Here is a 15,343-nt window from a genome sequence, read left to right on the forward strand (position 1 = left end):
AAGGCTGTACAGCTCGGATGTCGGAAGACGCCTGGCAGGGTATTCTTACTATATATTACTGGCTGCTCTGTCAGCATGTCCCATACCGCAGTACTGGCTCTAGCCAGCAGATGGCACCATTGTATAATGGCAGAAAGAGAAAGCCCCCTAGGAAACCCTGAATCCAAAATTGGATTGCAAAGGGTTAAATATGCATCATGTTGTCTAGAGGAATCTTGTGAATACTTTCCTTTTCTTACTTTGACAGAAAATATTTTGGTCCAGTTGGGAACATTCTAATTGAAGCTGATGGAATAAAAACGATCTGACATGTTACTTCTTAACATAGATCCGTGTAGGCATTCCGCATGTGGAGTTTACTCATAGTCACGGGCGGAATTTTTGTGCAGATATGTGGCAGAAATACACGGCTCAGGGCTGCTTCACACGGACGTATGCACATTTGCGCGCCTCAACTCTGCATGTCTGCGGAACAAAGTATATTTTTATACGCGAGTATTGTCAGATTTTACTGTACTGCTTCAGCTGCATGGCATGTTCATTTGTGCAAGACAAACAAGACGCACTACTTGAAATGGCTAATAAATTCTAGATGTGGTTTGTTTCGTTTTTTCCAGCGGAATCACGCAGTGTATCACACATCTTGCCAATACCAATTGACTTCTATGGGGAGCTATGGGCCTGCTAAAAGACAACGATGAGCCTTATCAGGGATTCACAGCGGGATACAGCTGATACTATTGTTTCAGCTGTACCCCGCTCCGTGATGACAGGCTGGGTATGAAGAACAGAGTGGTCCAGCTCTGTTCTCAATACCCCGCACGGAGCACCCGGCTGTATAACAGCTGGGCGCTCTGAGAAGAGAACAGCTGGATGCAGAAAACAAGCCGGGACACCCCGCTTGTCTTCTGCATCCTCCACTCCGAGCGCTCAGCAGTATAACAGCCGGTGCTCGAAACAGGGAACTGCTGGATGCAGGAGACAAGCGGGGACACCCCGCTTGTCTTCTGCATCCTCAGCTCGCAGCGCAAAGTGATCGCTCATCTTGAGCAATCATCTTGCGCTGTAAATGACACGATTGTCGCTCAAAAGTCGCTCAAAAGACATCTTTTGAGCAATAATCGGTGTGTAAATGGGCCTTAACTTTGCAGCTTTTTTTCCTCACTTGCCTGAGACTTTTGCACAGTACTATATATATTCAACATATCATGATATAAAGAGCGTGAGATGACAGGCTTTGAAAAAAATTGCATTATTGATTTGAGAGTAAAGGCCCTTTTACACACAACGATTATCGCTCAAAATTCGCTCAAAAGCCATCTTTTGAGCGATAATCATTGTGTGTAAATGTGCACCCATGGTGCACTTACCGCGCACATTTCGTTCATCGCTGACTTCAGGTCCGCATGAAATCCTCGTACCTCAGAATGATAAGATAAGACGGACCACACGCTGTGTTCTCCGTGGGCAGCGCTGATAACATTCTTTAACAGCTGTTAACAGCCGCTGTCCTGATGAAGAACAATAGTGATGTATTTAGAAAACAGACCCCTCGCTGTTCTCTAAAAACATGCAATAAAGTACTTAAGGGCTGATTAGCCCATTAGTACCCATGCAAAATGATCGCTCAAAGCTGTCAGCTTCTGACGAATTTTGAGCGATCATCTGTGTCTGTAAATGTACCTTTATGCAAGATTTTGGTTTTTTGCAAAGCCGATCAGCTCACGTCACTTATCTCAGGATATGTTGAAATAAGCGAAAAAGTAAGAAATGACACATCTGCATATTTATGTATATGTGTTGCATCAGGAAGGTAGGTGTGGGTGTAGAAGGGAAGTACGTTTCTCCCAGATTAACAGGGGAAAGAGTTCACCTGCTGGCTGATTAATTAATTAAGTCAAGTGGTATATAGTTAACGAGCAACTAACAGGCCAGTAGTGACTCTACCTGGGGAACACAGAAAGCTGGTCTGTGTGAGCTAACAAATGTGATCTGTGAGTATGGTTGTTCAAGTCTGTTTTGTAAGCTGGCAGGGAGAAGCTCTCCAGCTGTTAGAGAGGGTTCAGCACAGGAAAATGAGATTACAAATCTTATTAGGAGGATTTCTGATGATGGAAGGAATTCCCAACTGCTTACAGCAGGACATTTAAAACGTGCTGCCCAGAAGCACATTTTAAATGTCCCACTGTAAACGCCTGTTAATCCCCGCGGGGATAAGGGGAATTCCTCCAGCCCCGTTGCTGGGCAATTCCTGAGGGCTTTTCCAAGAGCGTAAGAGAAGAGAGACAGAGCCGGGCTATGCATATGTGTATTTGTATGTGTAGTGACCCAGTACATCATCCTGGTCCCCTCCATAAATGACATACATGTTTGTCCTATGTTGATGCACTGTGCAAGCCTGTGTCATTTCCAGTGTGTGTTGCACAGCTGCAGTGCTAGAAGGGTTAAATGTTTAATAAAATCGAAAGCCTGCATGTAAATGTATCAAGTCTATCATGTCATGTGGCATGAGAGAAGGTATAAATGTGCTGAGAGCGGGAAAGGTTGTCATTGGTCTTCATCTTCAACCTGTGTTCCATCTTGGCTTCCACCTAAGACAGAGCCACATGAAGGTACCTTCAGCCTTCCTGTGGTGAAGATAGAGGAGGAAGAGAGATTTCTCATTCTGTTTGTGTTCTGGATGTAAGTGGAGTGAGCCCTCAAGAGAGAGAGACCAATTGTAAGTAACTACTTCTTTTCAAGGCGAGTGGAGAGGTACTACCTAATTGTCTACGTGGAAGTCTGGAGCCCGGATCACCGTGTAGATGTACACCCTTTAATTGTCACACCCACATGTCTTCCAAACTGGGTACTGCGAGATAATAATCACTGTTCACACATGTGCATCTTTGAGCTTGTAAGAGCCATGTGGAGGTACGACATTCTGAAGACTAGCCTTTTACCTGCACTGTAAAGTCTATAAATGAACTGCCTTGTGATAATTGTTCCAAGTTTTTCAAGTAAAGTTTGCTGGGCTCTAATCGTTCCTAGGGACCCGTGGTACTAAGAAACTGTCTGAGACTGAGTTTATTATCCGCCGAGGGTCATACCAGTGTGTGAAGGAATGGTGGCGTCACGAGTGACAACTATAACCCCTGTTATCTTGTGTATTGGGCATCTCCCTATCCTAGGGGTGTCCTTGGTGGCCTGCAGTGATACTCTAGCCTTGCCTGTGTGTGTCCCTCTGGGTAGGAGCCTGGTAAGTGCTCTTGTGACAAGCCAACAATTTACCCTCCCAGCTCCCCACACCCACGTATGTCAGGTGTCCAGGGCCTCCCTATGGGACACTGCATATACATGTGTGTTTAGATATTTATGTGCACCATACATGAAGGTATTTATATGTACAGTATATATTATCGGACAGAAGGCAAACTATTTAACCTTAACAGACTAAAAGCCAAAACCAAGGTTACAACAACGTCTGTTACAGAACTCCAATATGCTGATGATAACATAGTCTGTGCTAATTCAGAAGAAGATCTACAAGCCACTTTTAACATCTTTGCAGAAGCTTACAAAAAGCTTGGTCTTTCACTGAACATCGAGAAAACCAAAGTGCTCTATCAGCAGGCACCAGCAATGCCAGAAATACAGCTTAATGGTGTAACATTGGAAAATGTTGACCATTTCTGCTGCTTTGGCAACCACCTCTCCACAAAAGCTAACATCGATGCCGAAATACAACACCGTCTGAGCTCTGCGAGTGCAGCGTTTTTTTCAAGTAAAGCAAAGAGTTTTTGAGGACTGGGACATTCATAGGGATACCAAGATGCTTGTTTATAAGGCTATTGTTCTACCAACCCTGGTATATGCCTGTGAAACGTGGACTGTCTACAAACGTTACTCTGAACTTCTGGAATGGTTCCATCAGCGTTGCCTTCAAAAAATCCTGCAAATCTCTAGGGAAGACAGGTGGACAAAAGTCAGCGTTCTGGAAGAACGAAAGGCTACCAGCATTGTAGCGATGATGCTTGGCCATCAACTTCATGGACTGGCCACATTGTGCGAATGCCCGATTACCATCTCACAGAGCAATTACTATACTCTCAACTCAAGAACAGAAAACGGAATGTTGGTGGACAGCAAAAGATTTTTTAGGATGGATTTAAAGATAACCTTAAACTGTGGCATAGACATCAAGAACTGGGTCAGCCGTTACCAACAGCACTCTGAATTTGGAGGAGGCACAAATGGAGGGAGAAAGGGAGAAACTTATCAAGAGGAAAGCTCGTCAAGCAAACCCTTGTTGGGACCGTCTTCCACTTGGAAATCAATGTCCCCACTGCGAAAGAACCTGTGGATCACGAATAGGTCTCTATAGTCATCTACAGACCCACCGCAAAGCCCTCATACTTGGAAAACAATCATGCTCGGCCACGAGTGATAGCTTATGCCTGTGCAATAGGGTCTGGTCATACTACCGTCAAAATTTCAGTTTTCTGTCTCATAATAAAAACAGAAAAAATGAAAATAGCAGCCTGCCCAGTGGAGCAGCTAAGTTTTCAATCACATAGGGCAAAGATTTAACTTTTCATACCGATGGTTCATGTGAAAAAAAAATCACTGCATATCCTATTCTTATGTGTATGACAGACAAGAACAGGGCACACCATGTGCAATGTCCGAACACAGGTTGGGCAGCACACAGATGGGTGTCCATGTGCTGTCAAATGCGATTTGTGCCTGAGATACTTGGGCGCAACTTACATTACAGCCATCTGAATGAGACCTTATACCATTACTAATACCACTATGCACACATTAATGAAGTACCAATGTGGTTCACTTTTTGAGGTGCAGGGCAGCCCGCCAAACTATTATGGCTTCATTAATAGGCTGCTAGTCTGCATTACATGTATCAGAAGGTCTGGCACTTTGTATCTACTCTGTGAAGGAGTATACACCAAGCAGCCAACCCCCTCTATATTAAGAGTCAGTGTGAGTGGCTGTCTCATCAGTGTCCTATACAGGTGTAACTGGCTCCCTCATTTGGTAGTTTGGCAGCCTGTATGTTGAAGTGGTGCACATATTTGCCCTCCTGTATCAGTAAGTATATGGCAGTTTTCAGTGATTGTTTGTTTTTATATTTCCCTTTCTGTGATACACAAATTAATGAATCACCCATTCGAGACAACAGAGAGTGAAGGACAAAGTTATTCTGGTCTCTCTCCCTCTCTGACAGGGGCTGAGATAGTGCTTGGCTGAGAAGGCATACCCCTGCTGCACTTGATCATGACACCGCCCAGGCGCATGGGAGCCCCAGTCTTTGTCATCTCCCCTGGCTGCCAGGCTCCCCCTTGCGCCGCATCCTCGGCTCCATGGCAACCTGGCACTCATCTCCTTCTCTGCCTCCCACAGGGCTTGGGGCAGAGTCCCCAGCGGGGCTGGGTGTGCCCGGTGGCTGTCAGACTCCCCGCCCCAATCAGCTGCTGGGGCGGGAGCTCTGACAGGATTTAAACCTGTCTGTGTGTGCAAATGGTTGCCAGTGTTAGTTTGGTCTTCCAGTTGCACCCACGTATTGTTTGACTCCTGTTGTGACCCCGGCTTTCTGACTTTCTGCTTTCTGGACTTGACTTCATCTTTGCCTGACCCTCTGTACCGCGTACCCTCCTATCGCTGACCCGATAGTCTGACCATTCTACTGTTTGTTTGTCTCCAGTGTCTGTTTGTCTTTCCCGTTTCCCACTTCCCTAGTTGAGCGTAGGGACCACCGCCCAGTTGTCGCCCTAGGGTTTAGCCCAGGGGGGCAAGTAAACAAGGACAGGGGTTGCGGGTTTCTTCAGGGACTTCCAGTGTCCCGGACCCAGTCCTGACATTAACAGTGCAAAAAATTTAGATAGATGTCTGAAAAACCACCAACATCATATACTAATACAGCTGGGTTATTCTATTCAATATAAATTATATTGTTAGCACACAAGTGCCAGGCGATTGCCGTATCCAGCATTCCAGCTTTTAGCCTAATTGCTGGCTTCTCTTATGTACTTTGTGCTAATTTCATGCCTACTGATTTTGGTTCAATTTACATATAGAACTTGTCAGATTTTCTTTTGTATTGCTCGGAAAAATGGTATGTCAGAATCGGAGTGACACCCCCTTCTTATACATCCCCCTACTTATCTGTGTAATAACGCGTTATACAATATCGTCAGATTTTGCTTTCCCCCTATTTGTTAATGTTCAAAACTCTAAAACATTCTAAAAGTAAAATAAATAAAATGGGTGACTGGGACTGGCGACAAAAAAAAATGGCCTGTTAAATTTATCTCAAAGGGCAGCCCTGGTTTAGCCTCATTTTAGCTCCGTGAGCACATCAGGTGTCACTGTATGAAACGGGTTCGGTAGCCATAAATCATGAGTGTCAGCTGACTTGGAGAGACTTTTCTGCAAAGAAATGTCATTTTAGGTAAATAAAGTGATTTGCAGTGTTGCTAGTTATTATATTGCTTCACACGGGCGTATTTCTTTTGGGCGCGACTGAGTGCAACGTATTTGCACTATGAATGAGTCTATTTCACTGTACTTTTGCGCTCACACGCCCCTATTTAGCCTAATGCGTTCCAGATGTGTTCTTTTTCTTCATGGAAGTGTGCAGTGTATTGCGCATGCAGTTGCTCACCCCCATAGACTTCTCATAGACTTCTATGAGGACCTTTGGTGCAATAATGCACACAAAAGTAGAGCATGCGGTGTTTCTTTTCACATGTGCAAAAAAAATGAAATGAGAGCAAACCTATTAAAATCAATCAGTTCTATTCTCTGCATATTGCACCCGCAATTTTTCCGCACACAACGGTGTGAAGCTGCCCTAACTGTTATATTAACCCTTTCCAATCCAATTTTGGATTCAGGGTTTCCTAAAAGGCTTTCTCTTTTTGCTATTACACAATGGTGCCATCTGCTGGCTAAAGCCAGTGTGTGCGCCAAAGAGGCTCCGACAGCGAAGTGGCTGGCAATGGATGGTAATAATACCCTGCCGGACGTCTTCTGACGTCAAGCTTCAATCAGAATGTAGGAAGATGTCAGACAGTGGATTGGAAAAGGTTAACAGAAGTTATCTCCAAGCGCATTGACGTCTTAAAACATGATTTTCATGCCGAATGCTTCTTTTTTTTTTTTTCTTACAGGAAAGGCACAGACTTCAGAAACGGGGAAAAAATATATGATTGTTTGTCATTTACTAAACGGCTGTAATTTGTATAATTTACTCTGGTCTTTTTAATAGTGAAGTTCCAGGCACTTACTGTATCTATTCTTATGTCACCAGAGTTATATTACAAAGTGATGAGGAATCATTGGCAGCCTGGGACAGTAAACAGTTCCTCTAAGGTCAGGATATGACACTGAGACACTTGGTAATGCATGAGCCATATAAACAAGGAGCTGAAACATGATCTGAAGCTGATCTATCGGAAAGCAAAATGTCACTTTGAAAAAAGCTCTGTCTGAATTACTCTCATGGGAAGCAGGAACGATCCCTGTCTAGTAGACCATTGTGAACCCTGTGATTTCCATCCACCGATTTCCAAAAGAAAAAAGGGTTGTGTAGAGTAATTAAACCCCTTGGCAATGCTGAGAGATTTCTCTTACTAACAATCTGACAAAACATTCCAACCAGACTATCATTGATTTAAGGAGGCCTTCACTTAGAAATTTGTTCTAGAGTGTTAGTAATAGAAATGCAAGAGTAGCAAGAGTAGGCCGTTCATTATTGATAGTCTAAAATCGGAGACATCACTAACTTCTCCAAAGCTAAAAGGGTCATCAGAAGATCATTTCAACTGGACTTTCCCCTTCAATACTGCATTAGTAAACATCCAACTTACCAAGTGTGCACACAGACATTATTTACAACTGGTTTCGTCAACTAACATCATGATGTATTAATGGAATTCTATCACTAGGCTCATGAAGTTTGACTCAGAGCTGTGCTATGAGTCATGGAAGCGGGTTGTGCAGGATTCTCCCCACCAGCATTATGCAGACTGACAGCTTTCTCCCCTTTTGTGTATAGGGAGAGAGCTGTCACTCTGCAGGCTTTGGGCAGCACGGCCCACCTTCATGAGTCTGGTGACTGAATCCGTTTAAGAAAAACAACCCACTCAAGTCACCACAAAAACAGAGTGTCAGGGCTTGAACCCAGGAACTCCTGTACTCTAGTCGGAAGCTATTCAGCCGTTTGGACAGCTCCCCTGTTGCGTTCAGCCATGATCTTGTACTCCTGGTCTGGTTCCCTGTCCTGGCCCTGCCCTGCATCTGATTAGGCAAACTATAAAAGCCTAGCCCTGTCACTGCTCCAGTGTGTGATTATGGCACTCTCTGCCGATAGTCAAGCGCCTCTTCCTAACCCGATCCCCTATTACTGCGAACTGAGACCACCTGTTACCGGCTCCTGGCTCTCTTCTGACTATGCTCTCGGTTTGAACGGACTATAACACGAGAGGCTCCAACCCAGAACCAAACTAGTTACACATAGCATCCAACTCTGGTAAATGGCAGAGTGAAAATATGTGGCACAATTAACAGCACTTTGGCATGCAAAGTGCCATGGATATAATCACATAGTGTTGATCCGATGCTCAATTTGCAGTGCAGGCGATAGGTTCCCTCTGATACAAAGTCTCCCTGTGCCCCCATGGTTTCTGCCTGTTTTTCACAAGATACTTGTACATAAAAAAATGGAATACTATGGTTTACTACTTTACTACTAGATGGTTCTTGTTCACAATAGTAACACTTGGAACTGGATGAATATATATTTCAGAAACAGCCCTTTTAAAGGTGGCATTCTGTGGCAGCGCCATGTTAAAGAAAAGCAGAAAAATGTCCAGGTCCTGATCCAAGCATGCTGTGCTTCCTGACCATTTTTCTGCTTTTCTTCAATATCTAATGGAGGCTGATGATGTTGCATGGTGGGGAGGCTGCTGCTATCTATGGGCTTGTATAGGTGTTGTGCTCTTACACAACTCTTTAAGTTACCATTTTTTTTCCTTACACACATTTTTTTTGTTGACTTTTCGTTCCTGTACTATGTAGCGCTTTTTTGTTTAGTTGCTTAGTGCCATGTTAAAGGTTATTTAGATATTTATTCAGTACAAGCCTTTCTTCTACCTATACTTTCCTGTGAAAATTACATGGCTGAATGCTTGATGAGAGGCATGTAAAGTCAATCGCCCAACCCACAATGTTTTCTTTGAAAAGTATTTTTGGCATTTTTTGCTGTTTTCCTTCAAATGTTATTGCTCTCAGTAAGAGAAACAAAATCTTGTAGATATGATACCTTTTAATGGCTTACAAATAAAATGATGATGTTAACAGAGCAAGCTTTCAAGACTACTCAGGTCTCTTCATCAGGCTCATATAACAAAATATCAAAAGAAACACATATATACACAGAAGATTAGAGACATAACATGATTAATTTGCATTTTAAAAAATAACAGAACGTGATGAGCTTGGAGAGTAAATCCTTAATTAGTCCACAGATAAACATATGCGAGTTTCATGGTCTTTCAACTGACGTTAGTTCAGAGGCCTGATGCCCCTACTATCCCTGGACTGGATCTCATCGATATAAATCCTCAACATAATCCTATCTGTGAATTCTTGAGCATAAAGTGCCACACAGAGGAGCCCATAACAGCAGGAAAATCTCCAAGATAGACCGACTCAGCCAGCCCAAAACATCCAGCAAAGAACAGCAGATCTTCAGTGTTGTAGAAAGTCTACTTGACGTTCTGATCAAAGTAGAGTGGCGGCCCGGAGGGCTTCTAGAGTAAGGTGGGCTTCCTGCGGAGCAAGCTTGTGCTCTGTATCTGGGAGCTGCGAAAGTTTTCTGTTGGGGTGCAGTGCTTGGCTGGGTAGGAGTGCTGTAGGGGTAAAGTCCTCTGAGGCATAGTAAATTAATTTAGTGTAATGTAAGCTGTGGTATGGACAAAAAGCTGTTCAGAATCACTTACAACTGTAACATAGTATGTTGGGCTGAAAAAAGACATATGTCCATCCAGTTTAGCCTACTCCACCCCCAACCCCCACCCCATAGTTGACCCAGAGGAAGTAAAAAAAGGAACTTCAATGAGGTAAAAGCCAATTTTTCCCATTTAGGGGGAACAAAAATCTTCTCTCAGAGACAGGATGTTCAACACGCTGGACAGGAAGTAGTGTACATGGTAAGATTTTACAAAAAATGAAAACCAAGAAAACAACCACACATTTTTCTAAAAATCCATATCATATTCACATGTAGTTTATATATTTTTAATTGACTGAAGTGTCCATTTAATTGACAAATGGCGCAATAACTTCTGTGTTACTCTATATTCCACATGTAAAGTGAAACTAATGGTAAAGAAATACATTTATATTCGAGGTCACAACACCCTTTGTAGTCTATTCCTGTAAACTCTCACTAATATTAGTAGTTTTGCTAATTACATTAGGACATGCAGTTCACAAGTTTGGCCTGTTGCAAATCTCTCCAACATCACAATTACCCCCCCACAAAAACTATAGCCTGAAGACCCCTCTTCCACCACATACAGATGCATTGTTGATGGAGAGTCCGAAGAGCGGTCCCACAGCTGAGGAGATAGCAGGTTAGATGTAGACCTTGTCACGGGGCTCTACCATCTCCTCTCCTGGGACTAGCTCGGGACCTGACCAAGTTACAGCTGGGGGAGATCACAGGGGAAATAGTAACCGGAGGTTACCTGTAGTCTATTTGTCACACGTGACGCCACCGTTCCGTCCTTTGTGGTGAAACTTGATGATGGAATAAAATAGTCCACACACACGGGAAACTTTCTGCACAAAACCAGGATCGGTCAGTAATGTTCGTTTACTGTAACTGTCAACATTCAAAATACATCAACAGTGCTGGCACAGATACAAGATAAATTGATGCAAAAGGGAGGATATACAGATAAATCCACAGTCCAAGTTATTTGTGTAATCTCTCCCTCTCTGTCTCGGTTCCGGTCCCGGTCCATGCTCACATTACTTGTGACCTCTTCTCGCCATGCAGCGGTCTTTCTCCTCCTCAGTGCTTATTGATAGCACCAGCATATACTGGGTAGACTGGGCCCAGGCCAAGCAAAAGGGAATCGCTCAGCTTCCTCCATTCTCTCCTCACACGGACCTATCAGCGTCGATGTGGCTCACTTGGCAGAACTTCTCTCACTTGCTAACTTGTCAGAAGTACTTCTCTGTTCTACTTCTCCCCAACGCTCTCTCATCCTTGCAAAATACATACATATATATATAAAAACATAGTCACATGACTTACACAACGATACATTTTCCAGACATAACTCAGACATTAACCCATTCAAACCTGCAGAGGTGCAATACACACAATTCTGATGCATACCACACAAGACACTAACAAGACAATGACACGAGACAGGCATATAACATTACGGAGGGGCTCCACTAACGTTGGACCACTACATTGATACTGTATATGGGGTTCTCCTCACAATGTAAAAATGAATTGGTCTTTTTAAAGTATGACCCTTGAGGGTAAGTCTAAAGCTCCTACTAACTAATATTCCTTTCATGTTCTCAGTTTCTGCTCTCCCTTCTCTGATTAAGTTTACATATGCATTTAGCCATGCCGGTAGTGAAGCAACCTACTAGTTCTGTTCACAGCTGCTGTGAATACCATATCTCCAGCCAGAATGGGCTTCTTTCTTGTTTAGCTCATAGCACTGAATGGACCTCTCGAAAGAGCATGTTGTGGGGCTGTTTAGTCTGGCGCACAACCAAACTCCTCCTATTTCTGAACTTTACATTTTTATCTTTCCCAGAAACTTGAACAAGATAGACAAGCACACATGTAGATGTGTTGAGTAAGTATCTATACATAGACTTACATATGCATATATTTACATATATCAACGGGCATTGTATAGAGAACCACTTTAGACTATGTCAGTCAAGTACATATCTAGCAATATATAATATAATCATATTATTGACATTGCTGCCTTTACAAACAGAAACAAAGTAGTTATACCTCTTCAATGCTCCAGCATATCATATTCCAGCAAGTGACTGGCAGGGACCACTAGAGCACATTGTAGCTTCCAGCATCCTGTATTCCCTTAATGGACTGCTCACAGTGTGCTGATCAACAGTGATAATTATGGGTTTAGGGCATGCCTAGACTAGAATGACTAGAAGCTTTATCAGAGTAAGGCCGGCTTCACGCGGGCGAGACAATCGTGCGAAATTTGTGCGTTGAATGGGGTCATACACATGGCAATGTAGTGCTGGAAACAAATTGCAGCATGCTCTATTTTGCTGCGTGCACTTGCATTGCAGCACCCGTTGTTTGCAATGGGTCCATGGATACTGCCGCAGCCCCATTGGGAGCAATGGAAGAAACTTTGCGATCCTCTCCTGTGACCGTGAAAGCAGGCAGCTGAGCAGAAAGTGAATGGACCCCATTATAGTCACTGGTATCTGTACAGTGCTGTTCGTTCCGTCATAAGACCCATTCGGCCAAGGTATTCCCATTTCCTGCCCCTCTGAATGGAGCTGTCTGAACGCAGATGGGAAGGCAGCCTTCTATATCTGATAGGGACAAACACCAAAGTAACTATAGCCAATTAGGTGTGAATGAGAATAATCAAATTTGTACCCATGCAAAGTTCACGTGTCTCTAATTGTGAAGCACTGGATATGTCTGATTCTTTAAAAGTGCCTCCATGTTGTCATATATCCACCAAGTCGGTGGACTTGGATAGTAGGGAATGTACTTAAAACAGCACACAGCGTATGGGAAGTATCATCCAAATCCCACTGCGTATAAAGAGGCAATGACTAAAAATAAGTCTGATATGTGCAGAGTAAACAAAACTTAGGTTTCACCACCCACTTGGGATAAAATAAGGTATTACAAATGCTGTGCAGAGATGATATCAATACTTCAGTCCAAAATGAATCCGACACGTTCACAAACTTTAATGACTAAGCCTTTTCCATTGGCTCCATTGACCGTCCTTTACCTGGGTTTACAATTGCTGTACATAAATAGTCCCTGTTTTTGGGAACTGCCTAGCATATCAATTCCATCGTAAACCTGAAAACCAAACAACTGCAACGTATTATGGAGATTGCTATATTGTTGCCAGGTGTTCAACCAACTTAAAGGGGTTGTCCTGCGCCGAAACGTTTTTTTTTTTTTTTTCAATAGCCCCCCCGTTCGGCGCGAGACAAACCCGATGCAGGCATAAAAAAAACAAACCGTCCAGTACTTACCCGAATCCCCGCGCTCCGGCGACTTCTGACTTACCTTGTGAAGATGGCCGCCGGGATCTTCACCCTCGGTGGACCGCAGGTCTTCTGTGCGGTCCATTGCCGATTCCAGCCTCCTGATTGGCTGGAATCGGCACACGTGACGGGGCGGAGCTACAAGGAGCCGCTCTCCGGCACGAGCGGCCCCATTCAGAAGGGAGAAGACCGGACTGCGCAAGCGCATCTAATCGGGCGATTAGACGCTGAAGATTAGACGGCACCATGGAGACGGGGACGCTAGCAACGGAGCAGGTAAGTGAATAACTTCTGTATAGCTCATAATTAATGCACAATGTACATTACAAAGTGCATTAATATGGCCATACAGAAGTGTATAGCCCAACTTTGTTTCGCGGGACAACCCCTTTAATGATACATTTGATACTTACTATTTCAAGTGTTATGAATACGGTGGTTACATCAAACAAATCTGGATATGCAAACTAGGAATCCATGGAATTCTAAGGCAGAAGTATGAAAGGGTTTACGATTAAGCTGAATATGCTAGAAAATCGCAAAAGTAGTCGTGCGCTGATGGTGTCCCTGTTAGGCCGTTTTCATACGATCAAGAAAATGGCGCAAGATTTCTGTGTTGCGAGATGCACGAATATGAACCCCATTCTTCAAAAGAATCAGGTCATACACATGAGCGATTTTTCTTTTTTCTGCATCGCATTGCGGGAAACCAAACGCGGCACGGCTTATCTTTGGGTGTTCTCTCGCATCGCCCATTGTTTTTAATGGGTCCAGCAGCATCATCGCACCGCATGCTAGGTGCACGCGGTGCAATGCGATGTGAGGAGAGATGAGCGAGCATACTCGCTTAGGGCAATCACTCGAGCAAGCATTGTCCTTAGCGAGTACCTGCCCACTCGGAAGAAAAGATTCAAGTGCCGGCGGGGGGCGGAGGAGAGCGGGGAGGAAATCTCTCTCTCCCTCTCTCCCCGTCGCCCACCACCACCACCCGCTCCCCCCTGCTCACTCCCGCAATTCACCGCTCACCCGCGCCGACAGCCGAATCTTTTCTTCCGAGCGGGCAGGTACTCGCTAAGGACAATGCTTGCTCGAGTAATTGCCCTAAGTGAGTATGCTTGCTCATCTCTAGATGTGAGGTTTCCCCATTGAAAATAATGGGAGAAGCTCTGCAATCCGCCGGCAGCCGCAGCGGAGGATCGCTACTTCCCTGAAGGGATGCAAGGTGGATTTGAGATAAAAACACCCCTCATCCATAGGCAAATTGCATGTTGGCGAGCACGATATTGGACCGCGAATCGCACTCATTCATGTGAAGTTAGCCTTACTCTGCCACTCTACATTTACTTGGCTCCAGATGATACATTTTGTCACAACACGTGACGGTAACACTCAGACATCACAGCTGCAACAGTCACAATTTAACACCAGGTTCACATTTGCGCTGGAACCTTTGTTTGGAGTTTTCATAGCAGATTCAGCACAAATTACTGGAAGAAATATTGCTGCATGCGGGACTCTTTATTCTGGTAGGATTGTGGGCAAGTGAGCAGAAACCGAACAGACCCATGAAAGTCCATGCCGTCCGTTCAGTGCTGTTCGGTTCCATCATAGGATGGATCAGTTTGGCGCCAGTGATTCCTCTTTCCTGCTCTCCGAATGGAGCAGGAAAACAGAACCATCAGCGCAGATGTGAAAGCGTCTTAACCCTTTCCAATCCACTGTCTGACGTCTAAAGACATTCTGATTGAAGACTGTACAGCTTCGGATGTCGGAAGACATCCGGCAGGGTATTCTTACTGTATATTACTGGCCGCTCTGTTGTCGGGGGCCTCTCCAGCATGTCCAATACTGCAATACTAACTCTAGCCAGCAGGTGGCGCCATTGTATAATGGCAGAAAGAGAAAGCCCCCTAGGAAACCCTGAATCCAAAATTGGATTGCAAAGGGTTAAGACAACATGTCATTGCTCGTGCAACCAATCTTGAAGTGAACGGTCTACAGCAGCAGACCATACTACTTTCCATTC

This window comes from Eleutherodactylus coqui, chromosome 9, assembly GCF_035609145.1.
Source record: "Eleutherodactylus coqui strain aEleCoq1 chromosome 9, aEleCoq1.hap1, whole genome shotgun sequence".
NCBI lineage: Eukaryota > Metazoa > Chordata > Amphibia > Anura > Eleutherodactylidae > Eleutherodactylus > Eleutherodactylus coqui.